Here is a 21472-nt window from a genome sequence, read left to right as displayed (position 1 = left end):
CCTGTCTTGGGAAGAATTTGAGAGAAGGGAAGAAGGGGATTGGAGAGGTCAAGAGCACCCACAAAGCCCTAGATAAGCTTGAAGGAGATGCTTTCCAGGATCTGTGAAAAGGAATGTCCTTAACCTGTCCATCTCCCCAGTACCTTCTCCACCATCTCACCGTGCTTCTAAAATCTGGGCATAAGGGATGGCCCCTCGATATTATCCTTGTTCTTGCTGGCTGGGGTGGGATGGTCTGTACTGGGGCTGCTGAGCATGTTGTACAAGTTGCATACTGCACAAATGCACCTGTGAGGGGGTGAGCAGGAGCTGAACTCCAGCTGTGCCCCTCTTGCCATGCTGTGTGCCTTAGGAGCACAGAGGCTCCCTTCTGCAATATGCAGAGAGGCACAGGGTGTGCCAGCAGCAGCCCCTCCCTCTCTGGAGTCAGCCTGACCTTGGTCCCCAGCGCCAGACCCTCAATGGTCTCCTGTTGGTCTCCCGCAAGAGTAGCACCAAATTCTCTGCCCTCATGATGAAACTCTGTCCCCCAGAACAGTCTGTATCTCCTGCCTCCTTCCTCCCACGTTCTCTCCTGCCAAAGTCAGCCTCTTGTGCCCAACGCTGCCAGAGCAGCTGGGACAGTTTCTGATGGAGGAAACGCCCCAGTCCTGTCAAAATACTATTTCCCCTATTTCCCGGCTGCAGAAATTCCTCACACCCTTGGCACAAGAAAGCTGTGATATCGTGCCAGGTCAATAGGCATGTAAAGCAACCAAATGCATATCAAAGACATTTTCTAGGCTTGCCACATTGGGGGGGGGGGGCGCTCTGCCAGAGCAGTTTCCCTAGAAAGTGTATTCTTAGCCATTTTGGAAAAACGCAGACTAGTCAGTCACCTTTACTCTATAAATGTCTGTACTTGTTAGAATCATTTATAATAAAAATGTGTTCTTTCTTTCTTTCTTTACTCGGGTCATTAAAAAACAAACCAAGAAAAGTTTGAGGTCCTACGACCCAGCAGCCGATGTGAAAGGAAAACAAAAGGCGGTCATTCAAGATCTCGTATTTTCATCTGAGACTTAGGACTTGAACGGTCAGGCGTGATTCCCTCCTTCCGAACAACACGAACTGTAATTTAAAGTCACATGATTTCACAGTGCAGAATGCCTTCAACCCAACAGGTGGGGTCTGTAAGACACGGAAGCTGCTTTCAAGCCTTCTGGCCTTTCTTCCTCAAAACTAGCCCACTAAGCAGGCACAGCTGTCCCTGTCTTACAGCTGGGAAACTAAGGCTTAAGGAGGTGAAGGTTGAAGGCCAGCGTGCAGCGGAGCTGAGATGTTCACTCCAGGTACGTTGGTTGACTGTAGCCTGAGCTGCTCAGCACTAGACTGTACCCTCTGCTGGGGAGAGCGGGGGTCCCTCCAAGCCTTTCCCATAAAGTGCTCTCCGTGCATCCGCAAAGTCCTGCCGCTTACAGCTCAGCCACAAGGGAGCCTTGTGTGGTAACGTTTTCTCTTTCATTGTTAAGGGGCTCTGTTTGGCCAATGAGCCCACGCGAAAGCTAAATTACATAAAAGAAAACACAAACCATCCTTCTTCCTTTAGGTCTTTGCCTAATGCTCTAGACGATATTTGTGTGTCTCCACCCTCCCCCCACCCCCCCCACCCCACGATTCATAAATTCAAAATCTCATCCCCAGTGTGATGCTATTTGGAAGCTTTTGGGAGGTGGTTAGCGTGTGAGGGCAGAGCCCTCACGGACGAGGTTAGCACCTTTATAAAAAGGGACTCCAGAGAGCTACCTGCCTGTCCCTTCCCCCCAGGGAGGAGGACGCAGGGGGAAGATGGTCCTTACCAGACCCCAAATCGGCCAGAGCCTTGATCTTGGATTTCCCAGACTCCAGAGCTGGGAGAAAGACATGTCTGTGGTTTATTAGCCTCCCAGTTGATGGCGTTCTGTTATGGCAGCCTGAACGAAGACGCCTACGAGTGGCCTGAATTCTTTTAGACCTGCCCACATTCCCATTAGGAACCTGAGCCAGACTGATTCTTCCCTGCAGGTTAAAACGATGTGAATTTTCAGCAGCTGCAGCGGTCTACCTCATTCCCAGCGCCTTCAGGGCACATGGAGTCCTCCGCTCAAGGGAAATGGGACCTGTGTCCTGTGTCCCGTCAGCACTGTCTGACTTGGGCTGGGATCCAGACTGGATTGGTTGAACCTGGGCTTAAACAGCCCCGACCCACCCTTGCTGCCCGAGACATGCAATGAAGCTGGGGGCCGGGGGCCGCAGCACGGAGTGGCCGCCTGAGCTCTATTCCGTTGTGCTCCTCACCGCCCTGCCCGGGGTGGGGGGGGGGGGTGCTTTCAAGCTTCCTTCCTCTGAGTTTCCTTAATAAAATTGGTTCTTAAGTATTGGAGGATTACCAAGCTCTTTGCAAATCTGATGCAAAGCCATGGCCCTTGCCAAAGAAACATTCCAATACGCGTAAGATCTTGCATAAAGTTCAGCGTGTGCACAGCCAGGAACCCCTGGGGTTCAGGTGCCATTCAGCTCTGACGCTCCACCTTTCCAGGGTTCTGTCATGAGGGGAGGCACACCGTTAACCTCCGCTCTCCTCCCCCACGGAAGACACTTCCCCAGGGTCACAATAGGCAGAATGAGATAGACTTTCTCTCCTCCCCCAAGGTGCCTGCATGCAGGAATCACCTTCATCCCCAAAGGCATCGTGTTTGTGTTTTGTTTGTTTTGAGACAGAGAGCACGTACAAGCAGGTGAGGGGCAGAGGCAGAGGAGAGGGAGACTCTTAAGCAGGGGCTCCTTCTCACAACCTTGGGATCATGACCTGAGCCGAAATCAAGAGTCAGACGCTCAACGGAGCCACACAGGCACTTTTTTTAAATGAAGTTAATTTTCACTTATTTCAGATGAATGCAAGGCAATAAATAACAACTAGAGAAGAGAGACTCATTAGACTAAAAATACAATCAGGTGTCAGACGCTAATGGGCAACGACCTAGGATAGGTAAGGAGTGGGGAGCCCGCGACAGCCCCACCTCTGTCCTCACAGATGTGCCTGGGGCCGTGGCCAGGAGCCATCAGCAAAAGTGCCATCAACTCACAGAGTCAGGCTGGCCTTTCAAAAGTGTCAACTTCCCAGATTTCCTCAGATTGATCTGCCAGGCAAATCCTGTTCCCAAAGCCCCGGGCAGACTCACCCCATCCTGGGAAAACAGACGGACACAAAAGCCTTATCTCTGAGTATAAGGTTGTATCATTCTTTCCAACAGGCTAGCAATTGATGAACAATTCAGTTGTCGGGAGGGGAGAGCCTCCCGTGTGGCAGTGAGCCTGGCTGCCACCCCACTCTTTGTCACTTTCATTAAGCTGACGTCACTTGATCACCCGCAGTGTGTGTCCCAGTCTTGGGAATGATTAAACTTGATTCTACCCTGGGGATAAATAATGCCAGCCACCATTTCCTGTGCCAAGTGCATTCCATGCGCTGTCACGAATCAGTTAATGTACACGGTATTTTCACGACGCGGACCAGAAAGCTGTGGGCGTGATTATCTCTACAGATGAGGAAACCAGGGCTCATGGAGGTTAAAAAACTCACCCCCCTCACACAACGAACAGGAGGCAGAGCTAGGATTCAGGCATAGGCTTACCAAATCCTTCTTTCCTTTCCTCCAGCCCAGCAGCTCCCAGACTCAGTCTGCACATTAGGATCCTTCCACTTCATCCCCCAGGGATCTTTTAAAACTCCCAACGCCCAGGACATACCCAGAAATTGCAATCTTTAGGGAAGGGACACGGGCATTGGCATTGTTTTGAAGCTAGCCACGTGATTCCAATGTGCAAGCCAACTGGGGAACCAACGCGAAGGGTTTGGAAGCATCTTCAGCTGCAAACACTTCCCAAATAACCCAAGTGCAAATCAGGAGAAAGGAATGAAAAGGAAGCAAATTAAAGAATGAGCTAAGAGTGGCTGAAGAGACGTGCGTGAATACAGGAATCTGTTTTCTCCACGGGTAATGGAAGAAACTTGATGAGAAGTAACTTCCCTGACGCAAGAGTAGACAACTCAAATGGGTGGGGTTCTGGTTTCTAGCAACTTGGTGGTTTGGTTTTTTTTTTAATGTTTACTTATTTGAAAGAGAGAGAACGAGCAGGGAGGGGCGGGGGGGGGGTGTCACGGTACAGAGGATTAAAGCGGGCTCCCAATGCGGGGCTCGAATCACGAACCATGAGATCATGACCAGAGCCGAAGTCGGACGTTTAACCAACTGAGCCCCCCAGGCTCCCCAGCAACTCAGTTTTACGGGATGAACTGAAATACACTGAGCATAGCTCTCCTATTAAGTGGGGTTTCTCTCAGCTCCACTCTTGGGGGAGTGACTGTTTAGTTGGTGTCTATTTATACTAGAAGCTGCTTTTTTATGCACCAGGGTCTGTGGCTGGCACTGCCCACACTCTCCAGACCAGTACCATGAGCCTTCTGACGGCCCTTCTGTAAGAGCAAAGCCTGGTAGGGTTATATCCAGAAGAGCATTTGTTTTAGTGCATTTATGCAACATATTCAAATTCCTTAAACACTGAAGTTTGTTGAAGAAGCCTCAGTCCTCTACTATGCTAAGAAGAAGAGTTTATTGGGGTGTTATCTTGTGGAACCTTAATCTGAAATGTTTGATGGTCAAGTATACTGAGGAATTACTGCTTTTAGTTGGACCGTAAGTAGAATTTTGGCCACATGGAGCATGACTGCCATGTCTTGGCTGAAGTCCAAGAAAGGATAATTAGCAAATGATTTAGTGGTGGTCATACACTTGCTTTAGTTCATACTTTGCTTTATTTTAAGTAACACGTATTGCCTGCAAGGGCCTAGTGTTCGTCACTGAATGGAAATGCTAGAATTTCCAAAGCTTATCACAAGTCTTATATTCCAGTTGGGTAAATTCCTGTACTTAGATCTGATGGATCTTTCTGCTTCCGATAAAAGATCTGAGCCGACGATGAATGAAATCCACAACTTACTGGTTTTCTATTGGTTTTCTTTCCCTCTTTTGTCCTTAATGGTAATATATCTAACCGCGATATAACTAGACCAAAAACATGAAGTCAATTCTACTTCTACGCATCTGTTTACTGGGACAGGGATCTACAGAAACCAACCTTGCCGTTTGTGTGCTGCTAAGATGGACCCAGGAGATTCGCACTCACTTCAGAGAAAATGTGGGCCAAGAAGAACTTTCTAGGTATTTCTCCCCACTCTCTCATTATCATGTATCCTTTAGTTTCAGTAAGTGTAGTGTATTTTTTTTTTGAGAGAGAGTCCATGAGCGTGAGTGGGGGAGGGGCAGAGAAACAGGGAGAGAGAATCTTAAGCAGACTCCACACCTAGCACAGAGTCCACCGCGGGGCTCCATCCCACAACCCTGGGATCATGACCTGAGCCAAAATCAAGAGTCAGATGCTTAACCAACTGAGCCAGCCAGGTGTCCCAAGTGTAGTTTTTCTAAAAAAAATTAAAGAGCTCTTCTAAGAAACTCTGAATTCTAGTGTTTTGATAGTAGAAATGGCATCTGGTGTTCTATTTATAATTTTCCCAAGACTCTAAAGCCAAAGTCATTGTGCTTGAGAGTAGTTTTTGTTTCCATCCACTTATATTTGGAACTTGTCACATCTCATGTTGAATTTAATGCAACTTTCTTGGGTGGTGGTACTTGCTTCCTCGCTAATGTTTAGGGATCTAGAAGAAAAGAGGGGGTCCTGTTTGGAACCTGTGCGGAGGAAGGCCCACTGAGAACATATTTGTGAAATCTGGCCCCAAGGAATGTTGCTGCGAGGCCACTGGAATCGGGTAAGTCCTTGGAAATACTATACCTTTGAACAGGAGTGTTTGACTAATGTACGTGAATATAATCCTAAGATTCTGAAAACCAAATGAACAATAAACTTGTTACTGACTAGAAAACAGCAAAAAAATAAAAATAAAAAATAAAAACAAAAAAGGCCAAAAAACAGAAACTGTTTTCCACACTGGAAAGTTGAGCTAATAACCTAGTCATTTTTAGGGAAACATGTGGCGTCTACCTGCCTATGTGAGCCTCCTTTGCATTCGTATCCTAATATGTGACACACCCCTGTCGCTCCTTTTGAATATGCAGATCCTGATGATAAGCACAGACATCATTTTAATTCATCACCCCACCTCCGATCTCAACACAGCACCCGGCATTTAGTAAGTCCTACATAAGTATGTGTTGGGTGAATGAAGGAATATTGGTATTTGAAGACAGAAGTACAACATTCTGATAAAAAAGCCAGAAGCTGGGAAAGAGATGGGGCCTCAGTTGTGACCGGGCCTCCCACGCAGAGATGCGGGCCTCGACCTGGGGACTGGTGATCACTTTCTGGGCGGGAAGCTCCCCAGCTCTTATCACAGAACCCCCGGCTGGCCTGTCCTTTCCCGTGGTCTCCCCAGCTGACCACGTCTTTGGAAGTTCTGCCTCTCTCTGACCTGAGTGCATTCTGGCCACTGTGCTATGGCCTCCAGGCCCACGAAGTGCGTGCATGTACATGTGCTTCCATCTACGCAGGGGAAACAAAACTCTTAGAACATGGACGTTTCTGGCAAAAATGACTCCCTTTCCTTCATTAGCTTTTTTCCTTTGTCCGTTAGTAATAAAAGAATGGGAATAATGTAATGAGAGTGAGTGAGGTGCCAATGGATGTCTGTTAGCTGGGGCTCTTTACTGAGCTTGCTTGACATGGTGGGGGATGGGGAGTGGTGCTTTTAAATATTCATGCAACTCTTCACGAAGCGTCCTTTAAGATCATATAAAACAAGAATTTGGCTCAGTCTTCATAAGAAATTTTTTAAACATCCTCCGAATAGGAATTCCTTCCATTCAATAGGCATCTTCCCCTCACCCACGATCGCCCAGGCAAAATTTATAAAAGGTGCATTCAAGTTCCTTCCCAACTGTGCATACTGACAGTCTTAGCCATCTGAAAGCCACATTTATTTCTAGAAATATGGATCCTTCGGTGGATTTTAAAATTGGTATTAATATTGTACATAGTATCTTCTTAGAAAATATATTTGAGCACAGTGTTGGAACTTGTATATTATATATGTATATGTACATATATATATATATGTATATGTATGTATGTATGTATGTATGTATATATGTATATGTATATATATATATACATATATGTATATATACATATATATACATATACATATATACATATACATACATATGTATATATACATATATATACATATATATATACACATATATATATATATATATATATTCCTTTTATTTCCTTATTGCCCACGGATAAAGTCTTTTTCTATGAGATTTTTAAAAATGCTTTGGGGGCTCCTGGGTGGCTCAGTTAGTTAGGCGTCTGACTTTGGCTCAGGTCACGATCTCATGGCTAGAGCCCCAATTGAGCTCTCTGCTGACAGCTCAGAGCCTGGATGGAGCCTGCTTCAGATTCTGTGTCTCCCTCTCTCTGCCCCTCCCCTGCTCATGCTCGCTCTCTCTCTCTCTCTCTCAAACATTAATAAACATTAAAAATTTTTTTAAATGCTTCGAAAAAGATGTGTATCTGAGAAGAAATAAGAGAAGTAAACATAAGGTTTCTCATAGATACTAAAAGGGACAGTAAGTACCTATGAGACGATAAATAAGACCAAGTCTAAGCACTTCAGTAGGCTCCCCTCCTGGTAATCTTTAAGCAACCCTCTGAAAGCCCTGCTATAAAAACGATGTGATTTGATGACAGCCACAATAGTGTGGAATATTCCCCAATTTTAAAAATTGGATCAAGAAATAGTGGATTTAGGAAAATTACTAATAATGAATGGAAAGAGGCCTTCTAAAGCCTCACACTCACCCACTTTCTTAACTGCTTGTATTCTTCAATCATTTAAAACAAATTGCTTTTGATAAAAGTAACCATCTATGTGCAATTTCTGTGCAGAGACCACTCTGAAGCAGATGTTACGGGTTTTTTTCTCCCCTCTCTGAAGAATTTATTAACCACAAAGGAACTGCTTGAAACCATCTTATTTGAATGAGATCTCGGTATTAGAATTCAAGGAAGAGGCCAGCGTTTACTTAGAAACCAAACAACTCACATCAACGATTCCTTCTAATTGTGTAAATACCAGATAGCTTCAGTCTGTCAAAGTCACCTGATAGTATTTTAAAATCTAGCTCAAAAAAAAAAATTTTTTTTTTTTTTAAGCTTTCCTTTGCTGCATGCAGAAGGAAGGGAAGGAGGGTGGAGTGTTAAATATTCACGCTGCTTCACAAAGAGAACTTGTCCAGATGCTCAGGCAGAGGGTGGTGGAGGCTTTGGAAAAGGGAATTCATCCAGGGAACAAAAGCATGAACGTCTGCCCTTGTTAGGGTGCCTCTTGGGAGTTTAAAAAGATTGCCCTGATAGTACACCTCCAGCTAAGTGCTAAGACTGCGCATGAACTTGGTTCTGAAGGAATGATCCTTATTTCTTAAGTTTGTTTGCTATCCTACTCTTTCTCCTCCCACCCCATCCTCAGAAAGGAACCCCAGAACCTTCTATTTATTTGTCTTTTTTCTCTACATTAAGAGTTCCAAAATCCCTTTGCTTATATATGCACTAGAATGTCCACACGAATCCCCGAATCCAGGCTGTTCCCTTTGTGGGGAGCAGGTGGGGTGGGGGCAGGGAGCCAGATATGTGGTGTATCTATCTGCCAGTTGCACCTTTGGCCACAGAAGAATGGAAGGAAAGGGATCTTTGCTTATTTCCATACCGAATTTAGTGCCAAGCAAGGTCTAAACTTTCTGAATAGGCTCACGTGTTTGGATTTCTTTGGAGTTTAAAAATTTCTTACTAGAATATTGTGGAATACACAAAAATATACTCTAAAACACTGGGCAGGGAGTCAACCAAAATAGACGCGATCTAAAAGCCTGTAGCTGTGGCTAAATTACCCACAGCCTTCTTCAATTTTCTACTTGTTTACTGGAAAATATAATCAAAATATAATTCTATTATAATCAACGTAACAGAAAATATAGTACAGTCAGAAACTGAAGAAAGCAAACACGTAATATTCCTGGGGAGGAATAATCTCTAAGCCGTGTTGCAGAATGCATCACCAAAGAGAGCCTTGGCCCTCGTAAATAGCCCAGCCTTTCCAAAAAAGAACAAAGAGTGGTTGTGCAAATCTAGAAATCGACAGCAGTTCGGTGTAAGAAGCTGTGAAAGACCCAAACCACGTATGCACCTCTCTGTCTAGACACAGGGTGCTACAAAGGGCTTGGCTGCTGGGCAAAGAGGAACCACGAAAGATGCGCTGAGCCAGCTACAAGACAAAGTAAACGACTAACAACCAAAATCAGTTTCAATTTTTATTATGAACGTCCAAAGTAGACAGCATACTGTGAAAGTGTTAGGTTCTCACTGATTAAGTTTCAAGAGACCACAGACTACTGTATTCCAAGCACTTTAATTTGTGACAGAGCCAAAACAAACAAAAGAATGATAAAAATATTCTTTTCGGTGCAAAGAGTGCTCTTATTTGAGTTGCTGTTGCTGTTGTTGTTTTTTTCCCTGCAGGTATTGTGAACACTGATCGTTTCCAAAACGCAAATCCTGGTCTGGTACTTGCAGCAAACTTTGATAAGCTCTGCCTGAATAAGAAGCTAATAAGAAATGTACTTATAAAGTATGTTTACAACACAATGTAATATGCCCATTCATTGTCATTTCCTTCTTCTCCCACTAGGCTTCTCTTCTACCACCTGGGTACCTGCTGTTTGTAATAACGGGTCACTGAAGGCTGGAATGAAATACCCAGAAGACTATATTGAACCCCGGATTTCCTCCAAGCTGCATTGTTCTTTCAATGAAAGCTTAAGACTTTCAACGTTTGAGACTGTCCGAGGAGACGACTAATAAGGGATTAAAGTCACCAGTCAAGAACTACAGTCTATGCGTGTCGTGTTCAAGAAAAAAGCCATGGTTTGCTAAAGCTATGGTTCTAATAATCTGTAGTTCCAACACAATACGACTTTTTCCCCCCGGCAGGGTTTCCTTGCAATCTGCCCTCTCCATCACTGGTTCTGGATCACGCTACAGCTGGAGTTGGTTGCCATTTATATATTCCAATCAATTCTGGTCCTGTGGAAGGTGCATATCTCTTACAGATGCAATATTGTTCATCTGAGTGCATCCTCAAAAAGAACAATTATGAACTGGAAACTCATAGAGTTTGTGTTTAAAATTTATAAAATTAAACCTGTTCCAACAGGTAATACAGGGAGGCATGCTTGCAACCCGTGGATTCAATCAGAAACAATGTCTGAGAGCACAGAGCCTTCTCAATAGGTAACGGCGGCTTCCTTTTAACGCTTCCTTAAACAAGATCCGATGTGATGCACATTAGAACTTTGAAGCACGTCTCATTTATTTCTACAAGGCCTGGGACACGGGAAGGTGCCAGAACGTCATTCATCATCTTGCCTGTTGACAAAAGGAACAATAACTGGTCATCACTGGTCAATGGAATAACTTTTCCTAGTTTTTTTTTTTTTTTCCAAGATAATTCCTAAAGAAGAGATGATGTCAATACAACAGCAAATGTTTCAATGTTTGATGAATTTCTGTGCTTTATAACGCCATGTCTTCTTCCAGGAGGGCAGGAAGAATGAGAGTATGCAGTGTTCATCTCTCTCCTCGTGCTGGAATTGTTCAGCAGAGCCCCCTGTCCTGGAAGTGAGCATACCCAGGCTCCAGACGCGATTCCACCAGTAACTATGTCACCTAACCTTGCCGGGCCTTCCTTCCTTCACATATACACAAGAAGACCTCAGTGGGCGAGTTCTAAAAAGAAGGCCAATCCAACCACATTATTGGGTTCATGCGGCCCTGCCTCCATAGCTCCATACAGACCACAACCAGGTATAACCTTTTCAGTCTGTGGCAACGGCTAGGCTTAAAAGAAGTCTCCAACTGTTAGTGTATGAAGTCAATTAAAACCGTAAGCGATAATGTGATTAAGCTAAGTGGGTATAAACTTCTGAAAGCACCCATTTCCCCATCTTTTGCTGTCTTAAGATGTAAGAAGTGTCTTTGGTGGGGGGGTATCTGCTGGTTTTCTTAAATTAAGAAATAACTGTGTAAAAGCTGAAAACCGCATTAAAAAGGATAGCACAGACGCCTGCTGTAAGAACATACTACATAGCCATAAAATTCAACTGGGTGGATGTGTTTAAGTAGCTATAACTGGTAACTTTACCAAGGTACACGTTGCAGAGGTGGGATCCACACACAGGAAGTCTGACCCTAAAACCGATGCTTTCAACCACTATGCCAAATTACTTCACCATAGTTTGTTAAAATGAGAATGAACTGGGGCTGGAAAGTTTAATGGAACTCTCATAGACGCCCTAGGTACAACCAGGAATTAGGTTAAATATTTGGAAACTTCAGGCAATTAGTTCCCATTAGTAACAAAATGATACATTTCAGTAATTGACAAACTATATTTAATAATTACGATTTGATCTTTATGCCTCTGTGGTCGGTAAAACTTAGACGATGCCAAAACAACCATTTATTTATGTTATCTTATATTTATTTTTGAAGGCATCCTGGTTGTTACGTGTGCTAAGAAAAATGCGGAATAATTGTTTCATCTTTCTACTGTGTGTTTGGCAGAAGGGGAGACACAACTTTGTGAAATGTGTGAACGTTCCACACAAAACAAAATAGGCACCAAGGTATCTATTGCTTCAGATTATTCTAAGTATTTCGCTAGTGCTTTCATCCTTCAAATGCTGACTTAAAAGCTACTCGAGAGAAAACGACAATGAAAATACGCTCATTTTGACTATCAGTAGCTACAGCACTACAGGGACAGAGCCATTTCCTTAAATGTGGATAAGATTTGCCAGGTTGTAACAGGATAGGCTTGTCACAGAGCAAATCAGCAACTGTGTGGTAAAAGGCACCGAGACCACACCGGGGAATAAAACGAAAAAGACACAAATTTACTCAAATTGTAGGGCGGGGACATACAAGAATGATCTCTTTAACACATGCACATACACACCAACACAGGCTCAATTTCTGTGTCTTTTGTTGCCAAGGAAGAGAAGTAAAGATTTCTGTCTTATCAAAAACATTTGAAAGAAGCAAAGAGGAAGAAAATTTATTATGGGATTCTGGCAAAAATTTCTATGCTGGTGGATTTCGGGGATGTGTATATCCTAAGTCCCTGACGGAATCGCTTCAGAGCACGTAAAATGGTCCATCACCGAAGAGGGAGGATAGCAGAAAGTAAACATCAAGTACTCATGCAAACAACAATTCAGAGGTGGAGATAATGGTCACAAGGCCTGTATTTGGAGACTGCTGCAGTTATCAAAGTGCCTTCACATTTATGAACCTTCTGGTTCTTATAAAGGGGGACCCAGCCTACACGTGAAGCAGCTGAGATTTGAGGGCTTAGGCAGCTTGTCCAGCGTCACGTGGGAACGAGAGTGGCCGAGCCACTGAGTGGGAATGAAAACCGGGTCCTGATTCCCCGGCCAGTGCTCGATCTTTTCGACGAGCTGTCTCTGGCTAGCAACACTGCGTTATCAATGAATTCGTTATTTATTATCATTATTATTCATCTCTTCTGCCTAGTTTTGTTGCTACCATGACCCCTCCCATATTAAGTGACTTATGAAGAAGCCCTAACCTTGCAAAGCAGATAGAACCGTCTCCTAACAGAGGCTTGGACTGGGGTTTGGACAAATGCCTTGCCCAGAGTCACGTGGCAAAGAGCAGCGCTGGAAATCAAAGCCACGGCGGCGGTAAGAGCTCCTGCTCTTTGCATTCACTGTGTGTGCCGTCTTGGCGTCTTCTGGGTTCTGGACCACTAAGCCCAAGTGTGCAGACGTGCTGTGCAGCCCCATCTTTAGCAACATAAGCCGCTTCCTTCATCTAAAGCCTCGTCACAAAAAAAGACACCCAGCTGCTCTACAGGTCTGCCCCAGAGCAGACACTCCGCATGGGTGGCTTATCCCAAACTCCTTAAAGAGCCAGCGCACTCCTTGTTAGCAGCTGCCAATGTGCGTCACTGTCCCCCATAATAATGGCTATAATTTCACAGAAAGGAGTAGGAGGCCAAAACGCCCACTTGTCAATGAGAATATGGCACAGAAGATGACTTTTTATTTTAATTTAAAAAAAAAATTTTTTTTTAACGTTTATTTTTGAGACAGAGAGAGATAGAGCATGAACGGGGGAGGGGCAGAGAGATAGGGAGACACAGAGTCGGAAGCAGGCTCCGAGCTCTGAGCCATCAGCCCAGAGCCCGACGCGGGGCTCGAACTCATGGACTGTGAGATCGTGACCTGAGCTGAAGTCAGACGCTTAAGCCACTGAGCCACCCAGGCGCCCCTAATTTTTTAATGTTTATTTACTTTTGAGAGAGGGAGCAAGCATGAGCAGGGGAGGAGCAGAGACAGAGGGAGACACAGAATCCGAAGCAGGCTCCAAGCTCCGAGCTGTCAGCACAGAGCCCGACACGGGGCTCGAACGCATAGACTATGAGATCGTGACCTGAGCCGAAGTTGGACATTTAACTGACTGAGCCACCCAGGCGACTGATTTTTTTTTTTTTTAAATAAATAAACTGAGACACAGCAGTGCCTGGAGATGAGAGTTAGTTAATAGTCGACAGCAACTGTAAAAGTTCTAGAACCCGTTTTCTGCAGCTCAAGTTGCCACTGATGATGTTCTTTGCTGCAACGTAATTTTGAAATGCAGTTATTCTTTTATAAAGCTGGTATAATAAAGGCAAATGGACTTAGAGGTGTCCCTATACAGATGTAACTCACTTGGGTCTGCTGGTTCTGGGTAATTTACACACGTGGCCCTCTCCATCTGTGCAAACAGCCCTGCAAATCAGTTTCATGCATCCCACGCTGCAAACCAGAGAAATAAGGTTCAAGGAGGTTACCTGACCTCTTTAATTAATGAACTAATGAAACTATCTGGCCAAGACAACGCGGCTCCAGGGCGGCAGAAACAGACCTCAGGCTAAGTGTGCCTGACCCCAAGTATTTTATGCCTTTCCTTTCACAAGCTGCTGCACCCCAGGTATCTGAAGTGCCAGACATGCCAACGGCCACCCCACATTGTGACCCACGTGCGGGACTGCTGAGGAAGGGCCGGTGGTCACAAGGACAGCAGGGGAAGCACACCTGCTTCCCAAACAGCTATATCCTTTCTTACTTGCAAAAACCCTGCTCTAGAAACAGGAGCCAGGCTTCCAGGTCAATTATAGGTGTCACAGAAGAGAGAAGGAGGAGGGACCAGGCAGAGTATCTCCACAGAGAGCCCACGACAGGCGAGGCAGCTGCATGGAGAAATAGAAATCAACCTAACTTTAATTCCATGGTAAAGGCTTCGTGGTCTATTTCACGTTTTACTCCCTTAAAGTAATTGTGTTCTGATTTCCAAATCAGCAGGCTGGAAATGGCCTAAAGCCTGAAGAATCATTTCTAAATGACAGTTGAGAAAGAGAATCTACAGAGAGGCTCTGACCCCTTTTTAATTAATCTCCTTCATTTCTTCCCCGGCAGAATTGCCAGTGATCAGCAAAGTGACCGATCAGAATTCACTGCCTTCCTCTCCCCTGTTCGCTTACACAAGGAGGAGGTGTGAGATTATGAAGCCAGCCACAGAAAACCTGCCCAGAGTGTGATCTGTTCTGGCACGAATGCATTGGATTCATCACCAGTGGGCTAACTAAGGAGGTGATGGAGCGGTACCAAGAAAACTAGGTCCTTGCAAACAGACTTTCAGATCCAAGCCTCAGCCAGCCTGCCCTGCCTCGTCGAAAGGCAAGTGCCAGAGTTATTCAGGGATGCCAGACCCCAATCTGCCTCGTCCAGCTGATCCTTCTGGTCAGCCCATATGGGAGCAGGATGCCTGGCACAGATCGGAAAGTATCAGTGTGTGCAGACATGTTCTAACATCATTTGCTAATGTTTCATTGTTCTGTAGTTAAAAACCTACTTAAAATGTGTGGAGCAACGTCCCACGTCCCATTAGATTAGAACAGTATGAAGTCTAGTCTTTCCAAGTACGGAGCGTAAGAATAATTAAAATAACATAAAGGCAATTATGCCCTATTGGGGAAGTTTATTTCCACGATGGGGGATACCCAGGGCTCCTTTATTAAACTGAGATCACATCATGTCCACACATGTATTGTGCATACAATCTTTGTGCATAGTTAATTCCAACACAACAGAAAGAACCACCATATTAGTGCTAAAACAGAACTTAGGAATTGCAGGGCACAAAATTCTCATCCTAAACATTAACAAACCGAAGCTCAGAGGTCTCCCATTTGTCTAAGGGTACACAAAGATTGGGAGTCTAGGAGACACTCTGATCTCTTGTCCTCTAAAACGCTGTATGTCCTATGATGTCCCACACTCATTTCATTCAAATATCTCAGACAGAATATCCTGGAAAATTATGCCATTTGGCATGAATGATCAAAAAGTCCGAATGCACGGACTTTTGAATGATCCAAATATAACAGACTTCTGGACCATCACAGACAGAGCTGTTTCCACTGGTGGTGAAGTCCACTCTCATGTGAGCTGGTGGGATGGAGACACAGGGTGTGGCAGACCCTTCTAGCAAAGCTCATTTATGGAGAAGCAGTTCAGTACACTGTTTAAGGTACACTCTGGAACCCACCCATCAGGCTTGCATCTCTGATTCTGCTTCTTATGGGGGGGGGGGAATTCTTGGGTTACTGTGAGTTTGCACACCTGTACAACAGGGATTAATCCCGGCACCAAGGCTAGCTGTGGGGGTTTAGGGAGGGGCCGTGTGGAAAGTGTCTGTCACAGAGGAGGCAGGAGGGATATGGATTCTTTCCCGGCCACCCATGTTCTCAGGGAGCCCTGGCGACACAGAGGAGAGCAGAGATGCTCCATCCATCGTTAGGTCACAGGAGCAACTCTGTGAGTCCTTCGCAAGCGGCTAAGGCCCCGTCACCGGTCTCCCATGGTCCATATCCCTGGGAGAGCTCGGCTCCCATCATCATCTTCTCTCTCCTGTCCTTGCCTCTGAGCTCCTCTGTGACCGACTGAAAAAGTGAACGAAAGGCCCAGAGCCCCTCACCTTCTTCATGGATCAGGGCGTTAGTAATCCCACAGGCCACACACTCTGGTTATTATGGAGTCAGGGTTCCTCCCTTCTTCACCCTCCCCCAACCATGAAACCACCCCCCTCCTCCCTCTTTACTTCTCAGCAGTCTCTCTCTCTCTCTCTCTCTCTCTCTCTCCCAGGGCCATTCCTGTTTGCAGGAGAGAATCACCCCAAGTAACTAGGAATCAGGGCACTTATATACATTTTTTTTTTTTAATTTCAAAGCCTTTGCCTTTGTTGAGATAAAAGGAAAACAAAGCATCCGTGTTAACATTTCACAGATGCCCTGGTAAGTCTGCACTTTGACACCCTGATGCCTTGCACTTGGGTGGGGCGAGGAGATGAAAAAGAACAAAGAGAAAGAGGAAAAGAGCAAGTTATCAAAGGCACCATTCTAGAGCCTCAAGACTGACCAGAGCGTAGGCTCCATGCAAGCCAAGCCGAGATTTGGCTTTGCTGTTGTGTCAGGGCCCCTCCCTGGCACAGGGCTTCTCAATGGCTCCTCAGGGAAGGGCAGAAGGAATGAAAGGGAATTCAACTGAATGCCATTCTGCAAGTCTGATGGTCTACTGGCTACCCTTCAATCATCTAGACCTTCTGTAATAAAAAACAGCCCTGTGACACTCTTTCCTTTGGCAGTGAAATCACCTCAACCACATGGAGACCCCCAGGCTAGAGGCTGATGCTAAATGCTGATGACTTTTCCATGGGAGCTTGCTTTAGGCCAGCTCTCCTTCTAGCTTAAAGGTTAAAAGGTTCAACTTTGGGTTTCCAAGAATAGAGACTGTCACGTGATGGTCACATGATGCACTACCCTTGTTTTTCAATCTGGCCCATTCAAATGGTCAGTAGTGGGATGTATTCTTCCTCTCTCCCAGGCTGGAGCAAAACCTATTAATATTCATTTAGTAAAGTTGAACCCATCAGATAACAGCTTTTTAAAAATAATTTTAAAAGTTAACCTTAAAAGACTTTTAATATTTTCTAGAGGCATGCCACTTTCACGCATAAAGTATGCTCTAGAAACACAGGGCAGTAAGTAAATTCATTTTTAGAGTACTGGGAAAAAACTGGCGTTTAAAGAAATCCTATTGGTTAACCTTCTTCATAAGGCAAAGAAACGTTTTTGAAAAGTGAACAATCATCCTTTTTTTTCTTTTTTAATTTCAATTTTCATATATCCAGTTTGCTTAAAGCAAATTCAATCTGGTGTCCTCAGCTGTCGTCACAACTGAACTGGAGAGATTATATGGCCACCAAGTTGAACAGATGCTTTTTTCTTTTTTCTTTTTTTTTTAATAGCTGCAGAAACTAATTTGCAAACTGAATTCACGGTGAAGAATTGACGTGACTATAGTCAAAGAAATGACAAGCCACTCGCTTTTCTTGGCTGCCATTAAATAGCCCCAGGAACAGTGACCACTGGAGTTCTCAGGACAGGATTATCCACGCACAGCCCTGTGGGACAGTGAGCCCTGAAGGAGCAAGGCCCCAGGGTTGGAGGGAAGGGACAGGTGGCCGGAAGTACCTCCGGGGACCCAGCCTGCCTCATCCACGGCCCCCTCCCCCACCTTGGAGGACTCCACTGTGTCCTTATCAGCTCTTGACTTTATCTTAATCTGTATATGCTTTATCTGTTTATCTAGAAGAGGTATTTAAAATCAGGAATTTGCTGCTTAAAAGAACCACGAGAAGGTTAAGTGAGTGAAATGAAAAGAAAAGAGAGAGAGAGAGAGACTGTTACTCCCCTTGCCCGCTTGGGCAGAACTAGTGAATGGGCTCACGCGGTCTGGTCAGTTATCGGAACTGCGTCAATTTGCCTTCATTTCCGTCTGTCTCGAGGGCACGTAAAGTAACCAAGATGGTGCTAGGGCTCCACATCCACAGAACGAGCACCCTGCAGTGGTGGCAAATGCAACAACCAAGGTCATCTTCACACCTACACCGTAGTGCGGACAGGACTTGGCCCCACTACTCCACGGTCAACAGCCATCAGCCTGGCTTTAACCGAGGCCCCCTCGGTGCACCGAGTAGTAACTCTGAGGTCAGGGAGAAACAATATACTTGAACTGCATGTCTTTTTATTTTTTGGAGCAGAATAATAGTTTTCAAGAAGGCACAGCGTCTTAATTAATAAGCTCACAGAGAACTCCAAACATGACCCAAGTTAATGAGCCACTGATAGATACTCTTCTTCTACAAACAGCACAATGTCAGGGAATATCTGTTCTGGGCAAATATGAAAGCAGAAAATCGAACAGGATGTGGCTTTTTAAAAATATATGGGCGGCTTTCTACGACCATATTCTCAGAAGCCTTGACCAGGATTTGGGATAAGAAAAAACTCTTCATCTGCAGTGTTTGAGAGCTGATATGTACAGCCTCTGTACCCCACACAGAATTCCCTCCCGTGCTCACGAGGTGATTCCAGGACACGTCCCACGTCCCACCCGCATTCCATCCAGCTGCCCAGAGTGGGAAGACCTTAGACACTAGTGAGCGACACTTCTCAGATGTTACCAGACCCCCGGATTGCAAATCCCATTACAGTATGTCATTTCCCCCCTAAAACAGGTAGGCAACAATGAGTAGAAAAAGGCTGGCTGGAGACCCCGATGGTGGCGGTCAATGGGGCCAACTCACCAGCAAAGTGACACATCCCTGCTCACTCGCCTTGCAGGGAAGGTTATTCACATCTGTGCCTTAGCAAAATGATAGATTGTTACATGCCACGAGTCAGCTTAGAATAGCTCCAATCGGGGCGCCTGGGTGGCGCAGTCGGTTAAGCGTCCGACTTCAGCCAGGTCACGATCTCGCGGTCCGTGAGTTCGAGCCCCGCATCGGGCTCTGGGCTGATGGCTCGGAGCCTGGAGCCTGTTTCCGATTCTGTGTCTCCCTCGCTCTCTGCCCCTCCCCCGTTCATGCTCTGTCTCTCTCTGTCCCAAAAATAAATAAACGTTGAAAAGAAAAAAAAAAAAAGCTCCAAGCATCCATATCAGAGTCAGGAGTGCTATGGGACTCTAGCATGAGTTTATAGGTAGTTGCCTAGTTCCGAGCTATCAGAGTCCACTGTGTCCACCGCTTGGCTAGAAGCCGGTTTGCCCGGTTCCTTACAGGACCCCACGGCCTCTGGGATACAGTGTGGAAGCCACTGATCTAACATATACAACCTTTGTTTGGAAAGACTTGTTCTACAATGATCTTAAGCAGTATCAGTGAACCTGATGAACTCATGACCCCAAGGTCAAGAGCTGAACGCTCTACAGACTGGGCCAGCCAGGCGCCCCTCCACTGTCCCTTTGTATCTTCAAAAAAAACTGCTACTTACTTTTCCAACCACCTGCCACTTAACACGGTCAAAAGCCTGTGTCCTCCCTGGCCTCTGGCGATTTCAAAGAAGCTTTTCCTGCCTCTTGGGACAACCTTGCGCTTAACTATTTATCCTTTTCCTTAAGTGACTGCTTGAGCTCATTAGCAAGCCTTTGCAAATCCTGGCAAGGGGACCGCAGAGGGATTGCAAACTTATCACTGCAGTACGAAGTGGGGGGAATGAGGGCCTGACTTCCGCTCCTGACCTTCAAGCAGCCGTCATTAACCTCACTTCACAGAGGGGGACACCAGCTCCTAGAGGCTAAGTCACCCTCTCAGCCCGTACCGTTCTTGCAAGGCAGGGCCTACATTTGAACCCGAAGTCTGTCCTCTTTTTGGTGATGTCTCCGCAACAGAGGACTGCATTGTATCCCGCAACAAGGGCTCCAGCTTGGTGCAGGCCGGGTGATAGGAAGCTTCTGCAAGGCTCCAAGATAAACCCGGTCTGACAAAGGGCTCTTCTGCATCGAGAACCCACTGTTGGGTTTAAGCTGCCAGCAAAAAGCATGCGAGCAAATCATCTCCAGAGAATCGAGTTGCCAAAAATGTTGTCAAAATGTCTGGCTTTCTTTCCCTCTGGAATTATGACAAGTCACACATCTTTTCACATTCTATAGTTCACTCTTTGGAACATCTCCCAGGATGCTTAATAGAGTGCCACGCCGGAGAAACTGTCCAAGGTTAACACAGTCGTGGCTGGACTTACACTAACATGCCACAAGGCCACAAGCGGACAGGGCACGGAGTCATGCCGCAGGGAAGGAGGCAACGCACGACTGGTAGTTCTAAGTAGGAGGACCCAGGTGAGACAGTGAGACGGGCATTCAATGTCACTCTTTTGTTTGCATTATATTAACTCGTCAGGGATGTTGAAAGTGTTGAAAACAGATACTTGACTACCAGCAAAGGAGCCGAATAAATTCTATGTCTACTCATTTATTTCTTATTTACTAAAAAGAAATGAAACTCAAGCTACAATTTAGAAGTGGTAGTATGTTAGGGTTTGTCTTTAGAAAAAAAAAATGTGTATCAAGACACCTGGGTGGCTCAGTTGGTTGGGCATCCGCCCGGCTGTTGATTTCAACTCAGGTCATGATCTCATGGTTCATGAGTTTGAGCCCCACCTGGGGTCCTCACTGGCAGCGTGGAGCCGGCTTGGGATTCTCTCTCTCCCTCTCTCCCTCTCTCTCTCTGCCCCTCCCCAACTCTCTTTCTCAAAAATAAATAAATAAACATTTTACAAAATGTATATCAATCCTCAATTATATCTCAAAGTAATAATTTAAAGATTACCTCAGTGGAGTGGAGCCTGGCTGACTCAGTCAGTAGAGCACACGACTTGATCTCAGGGTCGTGAGTTCGAGCCCTATGTTGAGCGTAGAGATTACTTAAAAACATTTATTAAAAAAAACTATCTCAGTGGATATATGATATATTCTTTATTTTTGGTTTATTCCAAATATACCCAAATATATCTTTTATATTTCTTAAACTGCCTGGGCAATTTTTTTTTTTTTTTTTTTTTTTTTACAGTTAAGTAACCAAACATTTGGTGGTGGATATAAAATAAAAAAAGATATTCTGGTGTCACCTCGCTTTATTGCTCTTCAGAGATACTGTGTTCTGTACAAATTGAGGTTTATGACAACCCTGTGTCAAGCAAGTCTATTAGTGCAAATTTTCCAAAAGCATTTGCTCACTTCCTGTGTTTGTGTCATATTGTGACACTTCTCACGATATTTCAAATTTTTTATTATTATATTTGTTATTGTGACCGATGATCAGTGATTATGACTTGCTGAAAGCTCAGATGATGGTTAGCATTTTTCAGCAATAAAGTATTTTTATTTTATTTATTTTAGAGAGAGGATGTGTGCAT

At 45.0% G+C, this 21472-nt stretch overlaps 1 protein-coding gene across 5 annotated transcripts in view; it reads right to left on the bottom strand.

The window, feature by feature from the left end:
• SCAF8 (SR-related CTD associated factor 8) overlaps positions 1-21472 on the bottom strand; it is a 219501-nt gene that overhangs the window by 48580 nt on the left and 149449 nt on the right. For 3 of the 5 annotated variants that reach the window (XR_006299093.1, XM_043592649.1, XM_043592652.1), the window contains one exon: positions 9395-10521. The exons of the other annotated variants lie outside the window; for them this stretch is intronic. The gene's annotated coding sequence lies outside the window, so the exon portion shown is untranslated. Of the gene's footprint in view, positions 1-9394; positions 10522-21472 lie in introns of those variants that run through there. 5 annotated transcript variants of the gene reach the window in all.

This window comes from Prionailurus bengalensis, chromosome B2 (assembly GCF_016509475.1).
Source record: "Prionailurus bengalensis isolate Pbe53 chromosome B2, Fcat_Pben_1.1_paternal_pri, whole genome shotgun sequence".
Classification (NCBI taxonomy): domain Eukaryota; kingdom Metazoa; phylum Chordata; class Mammalia; order Carnivora; family Felidae; genus Prionailurus; species Prionailurus bengalensis.
Note: the sequence above shows the minus strand (reverse complement) of the source record. Positions and strands in the feature narration are given on the sequence as shown.